Source organism: Alosa sapidissima, chromosome 8, assembly GCF_018492685.1.
Source record: "Alosa sapidissima isolate fAloSap1 chromosome 8, fAloSap1.pri, whole genome shotgun sequence".
NCBI lineage: Eukaryota > Metazoa > Chordata > Actinopteri > Clupeiformes > Clupeidae > Alosa > Alosa sapidissima.
The window spans coordinates 7,439,351-7,446,440 of record NC_055964.1 but is presented as its reverse complement, the minus strand read 5'-3'; positions in this window follow the sequence as shown (position 1 = coordinate 7,446,440).

Here is a 7,090-nt window from a genome sequence, read left to right as displayed (position 1 = left end):
AATAGATTCCCATGCAGGCACGGGCGCCGTGGCTACGCCCTCTTGTGTTTCATCATGCGCAGGGAACAAACTAGGCCATTTCCCTCCTGCCCGTATCAGAGGGCTCACTGGGGCTCTGGCAATAACACAAGCCTTTGTGTTTCATGAACAAGGGATACTATTGCTCTCAGAAGTACATGCAGAAGTACCAATACTCACTTGCCCACAGACACTTCATAATATGAATAGAAATACAGAAAGACTGGCTGGGCCACTTCAGAGAGACTACACCCAGGGATGACCGGAGCACTCAGAGAACTTTTAAACTTTTTTTTGTTAAGGTGCACAAACGACTGACGTTTCGACGCACTGCGTCTTCCTCAGAGTCAAACCATACTGGCAACATTGCAGAGATAATAAAGCCCATTCTCCCCTCCCTCTCCCAAGACATTGGTTAGTAGTGAGGGGTGGGTATTAACAGGAATTCTGACTCTTTAGTCCTGGACTGTGAGCACCGATAAGGCTTGAGCGCAATTGACACCTGTCTTACATGTATAGAAATACATTCAGGAACAAAGGGGATTGTTTCCCCTCCTCTGTCTGTATCTTTGTCTGTATCTCTGTCTGTATCTCTGCTCATCTAATGCAAGTTTAAGCCTATGAGCTTATGTCCTTATAACTACTTTGGCAATACAAGCAACCAACTTGTCAAGCCAATAAAACAATTTGAATTTGAAGTAGAGAGAGAGAGAGAGAGAGAGAGATGACCACAGCATTTGACCAACTCTTTTCTACAACTCATTCCAGCTGATGTTTAATTGAAATATTCTCAAAGGTACTGAGAGAACAATGACACTACAGAACAAGCAAACCAGAACAATGGCACCACATTGGTAATTGTAAACAAACTAAGCATATTCAAAAAAGGACAACTATGCATCAGGGCATCATAGACTTTAAGAAGATATTTGCAACATGGCAGCCACTTTAAAGTAATACATTTGTACTTCAATTTAGTTCAAATATATTTTAACATTTTCAACATCTAGTGCTAAGGGGGCACCCAATTTATCCAGAACTAGCGAAAGTGTCATATTCTTGGTCGTAACCTCGGAGCTAATGTGTATATCTTACACATGTATCTACAGGTGAGATTAACAAACTAACAGAGACATTTACTGGATCTCCAGTGCCTTGGGATTTTACAAGACATTGTATTGGAATTTCTCAATTGGTCTCTCTCTCTCTCTCTCACACACACACACACACACACGTGCATGCATGCATACACGCACACGCACACGCACACGCACACACACACGCACACGCACACGCACACACACACACACACACACACAGAGCGAGGGAGAGAGAGAGAGTGTGTGTGTGTGAGAGAGAGAGAGAGAGAGACTCCTACACACAGCTGGAAGACATCATTGTCCATGAGGAATCAGTGTTTCCACACAGAGCTCCAGAGTGCGCCTGGCAGTGAGGGGGAGAAGGGGAAAGGGCCTCTCCAGACCCAGCACAGGCCAGAGAAACTGGAGCAATCAGGACCACAATGACTCATGCTCGGAAATGAAATTCACAATGGACAGAGGTAACAACGCTGCAGATCGCCAATCATAGGAAATATACGAGTAATGGAAAGTACCAATTCATCAAGTGTGGGGGGTGGGGGGTTATCCTAAGACATCCCAACATGTTTTGTGCTGCAGTGCAGTAGAATACCACTAAACTTTCAGGGCGTTCTGCAACACACAGAGCTGTGCTATCAAGACTCATTCAACTGTTATCATGCTGAGTCTTAGCAATGCCCAGACAGCAGGCAGCAAACACACAACATAGCTAAGTCAATGACAGCAATAATTCTGCTTTCTCACATGACACACACACACACACACACACACACACACACACACACACACACACACACACACACACACACACTGAGATAAGATCAAAATATTGCAGTCAAATCTTGAGGTACTTTGCTCAGGTAATATGGTGGAACACAGTTCACAAGCAGAGTGCCACACGTTTGCTGACTGGCATGGCAGTATTATGTCACCAGTGTGGTTTAAAGCCAGTTCACCATAGCGATGGTATAATGATTGATATGCTTTTCATGAATCCATGGTACAGCTGTTTGATAAACCCCAACACACTCTGCTGTGTTTCACACAATTCAATTCAATTCATTTCAATGAGCTTTACTGGCATGACTGTAAGTGTTACAATGTTGCCAAAGCAGTAATTACATCATACTTTCACTTATTCCAAATGACACTTGCGCTCAAATGACAATTCACACCACTTTCTTCCTCCACTCTGTATTCAGTACTGTATGTGCTGGATGTTCTATCAACTTGATTGTTCCTCTTTCTCACAAACGATGCTTTTAATTACGTTATGTTTATGTAGCAGACACTTTTATCCAAAGCGACTTACAATAACATTAAGTGAAATCCACACACTTCAAATGATATTAATGCAAAATAACTAAAGTAATGCTGACCCACAATTTACAATTCAAAATATCTGTGACAATTCGGTCTGGTACAAGTAAAAAGGAAAATACTACTCACAAGGGATGATCACGTCTGCTTGGACTACTGTGGTTGCCTGTAAACCAGTAGCTATGTTTTTCTCACTCAGGGAAAGGATCGATTCACAGAACAGTTCTCTCTCTCTGACACTCTACAGGCGCCTTGGCTGGCAATGCCCTGGCATCTTCCCATACCCTCAAATCCTTCTTCTGCTGGTTGGCTGTCACAAGCTCGTCCACAGCGCCCAAGACTGCGATCCAAAATAAATATTTAACCACCAGACTACGCAATCAACAAGCAAAGGTCACACCTCTTTCTCTCACACAGACACAAACAGTCACACTCTCTTTCCCCTCTCATTCTCCTCAAGTGACTTAGTGCCTCACCTGCCTTTATGTCAGAAAATGTGTCAATCATACAGTATGTAGTGGCCTGTGCTGTGCAGGCTCCCACAGAAAAGTACTTCTTTAATCGGGGGAAACGAGTACCAGGGTAATGTTCAATTGACTACTAGAGCATGTTAGCTTTGAGTGAACATGAGGAGGATCTACCAAAGAGAAGATCAGTCATGACTCAAATTCCTAAATTCTAAATATTTGGCCAGCAAAAAAAAGAAAGAAAAATTAAGGCAACTGGTCAGTGGTGTGGACTGTGAGGAGGACAAAAGGGTAATTGTTCATTAAAAAAGCTAAGACAAATGTTTGTGCTTCATTTAATGTCAAGGCTTTATTTCTGTAGATGCTGATGATATCAGAGAGATCTTAATAAATTCAATTGGACCTTTAAATGTTAACACATATGAAAAATAAACTTCTCATTCAACTTTTACACAAGTACATTACATCACACCAACATGGGTGTGTGGGTACCAGTCACACAGCATAAACCAACAGCTTACTATCAGACAGCAGTGACAAGCCCTCCAATGCTTCGTTCTTGGCATCCAGATCTTTCTACAGTGATGAAAAGATAAGTGAGACAAATATATGAATACGATGTGATATCATCTATGATGAAGTACCAATGTTATCAACATGTTTTAGAAAGCTAATACAGACAACCCACTCCTGTTAGACTTCAAGAATTTCAAGAGTTTCCCCATTGCAGTTCTGGACAAACCCAACTATGGTCATATTGACAATCACTAGGTTTAAATTATAACCAAGGGTAGACTGAAAATAGACTTTAATTTCTCTCTAAAGCTTTACTTTCTAATTATCATCTGTGGTTACTAAAGACAAACACATGCTGAATATAAACAAAAGACACAGTAAACAATATATGTAACATACGCTTATTCTATATCCAGACAATTAAATCCTTTATGGGATATCACTGTCTGGTTATTTTTAGTGGCCAGTGTATGGGCCTTAATGAGAAATAAACCAATATCTCTGTGTAGGATAAATAGCAAGCAAAGTTGATTTAAATACATAAAATTCAAATTCAAATTCATTTATTAGAGGATAACCCCTTGAGATGGACATCTCATTTTCGAGTGGGTCCTCAGAGTAACACAAAACACTTACACACTCACACATACTAAAGCTCTTTCTCACAACCAACCACCCCAGCCTGTCCCACCACTGTCCAAAGTATATTCACATAATCAGTATGGTAAGATATGAAGATATTACAGGAGTGAACCATATTTACAAAAATGTGAGGTTAAAGCATGCATTAAGACATGCATAGACACTGATAGTTAAAATGATTTGGGAAAAGTTGCAAAATGTAACGTCTATTTACACTGGTTTTCTATTTAGTAATATGGAAGTTCCCGAACGATTTGCAACAAACAGCTATTCTCATATTTCGATAATATAATACTTCAAAATCTAATCACTGATAGGAGTCAAACACCCTGACATTTAAAATCTTCCACAAGAGTGACATCATGAGGTCATTTTAAAACAGTGCAGACATATATAAATTAAATTCACTTGAGAAGAAAAGTGCAGAGGAAATTGTGATGGATCTACTTGCATCTACCACACATGCATCTAACTTGTAAATGCACTATGTACTACGAACCTGGATGTAGTTCTGCTCTTATTTTGCACCTGAGCTCAAATTTCTGCTAGTAAGAGTCAGTAATGCCCAATCCTCCTGTAGGTCTACTTTAACTTATCTGATTGTTATCTGTCTGCTGAAATGATTAGTTTACTAGATTAGAGTAGTTTGTTATTGCTCACTGCATTGACCTACTAAAAAGTTCACAACACTACATTCTAAATTAAGGGGGTGCAGAGCTAGCATTCAGTAGGGTGGTCTGTGGTTGGGGTGAGAACAGTGTTTGATGGTGCTGCGCGCCTTACGCAAGCATCGCCTGCCCTGAATGGCCTCAATGGAGGGGAGTGAGGAACCGGTATTGCATCGGGCAGTTTTCACCACCCTCTGCAGTGTTTTCCGGTCGGAGGCTGAGTAGTTGCCATGCCATACTGTGACACAGTTGATGGTGATGATGATCTCAATGATGCAGGGGTAGAAGTTCACCAGGATCTGAGGAGTGAGGAGTGGACTTTCTTTAGTTTCCTCAGGACGAAGAGACGCTGGTGAGCCTTCTTGATCAGGGTAGAGGTGTTGAGGGTCCAAGAGATGTGGACACCCAAAAAACTTGAAGCCGGTGACACTCACCACCTCAGTCTCATTGATGAGAATGGATGTGTGTGTGCTAGCTTTAGACTTCCTGTAGTCCACAATGAGTTCTTTGGTCTTCTTGGTGTTGAGAGCCAGGTTGTTGTCGGTGCACCACGCTGTTACATAGGTGCTGGACCTCCTCCCTGTAGGCCGTCTCATCGTTGTTGCTTTTCTGAATTCTGTTCCAGTAGCCAGCAGTGTCCTTCATTTGATCGGGCAGTGCCTCATTCAGCTGAACTCCAGAAGTCCTATGATGGTGTGCATAGGGTAGCCAAGATGGCAACATTTGCCCTTCAATCATACCAGTGTGATGTCCCGATGCTCACCAGTAATACTTAACTGCAGTACCACACCACAACACAGGAGACACAGTTGACCTTTGGGGTGCATGGGACTGCTGGTTGGGAAAATACACAGATAGAAGTGATAACATATTGCGAAACCTGTACTGAGAGATTAACATGTAATGAATTAAACAGTAAATAGAGATTTCGGTGAGTGCTTCGATCTTTGAACTCAAGTTACCAACAAGAACATTAGTCCTGCTCCCCATTGTGGTACAATTTGACAGACCTGTCTCCCTACCGCAAATGTTACACTGGTCTGCTACACGTTCATCAAGGCTGGCAGTGGACAGTAGCCTTACACCTCCACCATAGGCGCTATGGTCCTCAGTTGCCCCCATAGAGCATTCAAGGAGAAGGAGGATGGGTATATGTGTTTGTGTGTATGTGAGACACAGACGCAGCCATGTCCTGTGAGCAATGCTTTGTCGAGCAAAGGTGTGAACAGCATCCTCCACTGACACTTGCATGTCTCACCTCCATAAAATATAGTATATAAACACATATACATGTGGATTTATTTAGAATTCATGGGGTTACTGCATGCTACATGAAAGTCTAAGATTGTGAATACTGCATAGTCTACTGAATAAGCATGAAATGAAGTTTAACCACATGAAAAACATTTTTAAATATTAAAAAAATGAAATTTAGTAATGAAATTTACTTAACCGAAATTTACTTCCTGAAGTTTGTTGAAAAGAAAGAAATTTACTGAAGTTTGCCTACAAAAAGGAACCAATTGGGCTGCCATCTTTGCCCATATAAGGAAATCCGAGTGATAATGGCAAGTTAGCTCTGGGGTAGCAAATTGCAAGTCTCTCAATACTATAAATTTGCCATCTTAAAGGTGCTCTAAGCGATGGCACGCGTTTTTTAGGCTAAAACATTTTATGTCACTTACTGCAAACAGCACCTAACCAACCACTAGCTGTTTGTGTCCTACACTGTAAAAAAAAACACAATCTCTGTGGACAGCCCAGGCTCCAAGAACGGTGTTCCAGTTTAGATGGTGAGCAGATTAACTGGTGATATTTGCATAAAATTAGTGAATATTCAACAAGACCCTGCCTACTTCTTAAGAGCGTTCTGCTCAGCCTCCGCCTAGTGCAGGTTCACATTTTCACGATTTGCAAGTGAGACAATATAACGGATATCGCTGAAAACATCACCAGTGTATGTCTAATACAGTACATGTCTGTTTAAGCATTCTCCACACAAATATGACACATACTGAATGAATGGACAAAAATAAAACTAGCGATCTACCTGGGATTCGAACCATGCATGGACAAGAAAGTTAAATGGATTAGCTTCTACATCGTCTATACCACTACACTACGCTCCACTGAAACCGCTGCCAGATTTCTATGTATATATTGAACTGTTAGTCAAAGTTAACACAGGTTAACATAGAAATATACGCCCATGTTAACTGGTGCTATCACAATTTAACATGGGCATATGCAATAACCTGACCCTAGCCAGATAAATTTCGCTCCGCCTAGCTCCACTCATCCATCTGGAACCGATCCATTGAAGTGTTGCTTCAGAAGGCTGGGCCGAATCAAAAAATGC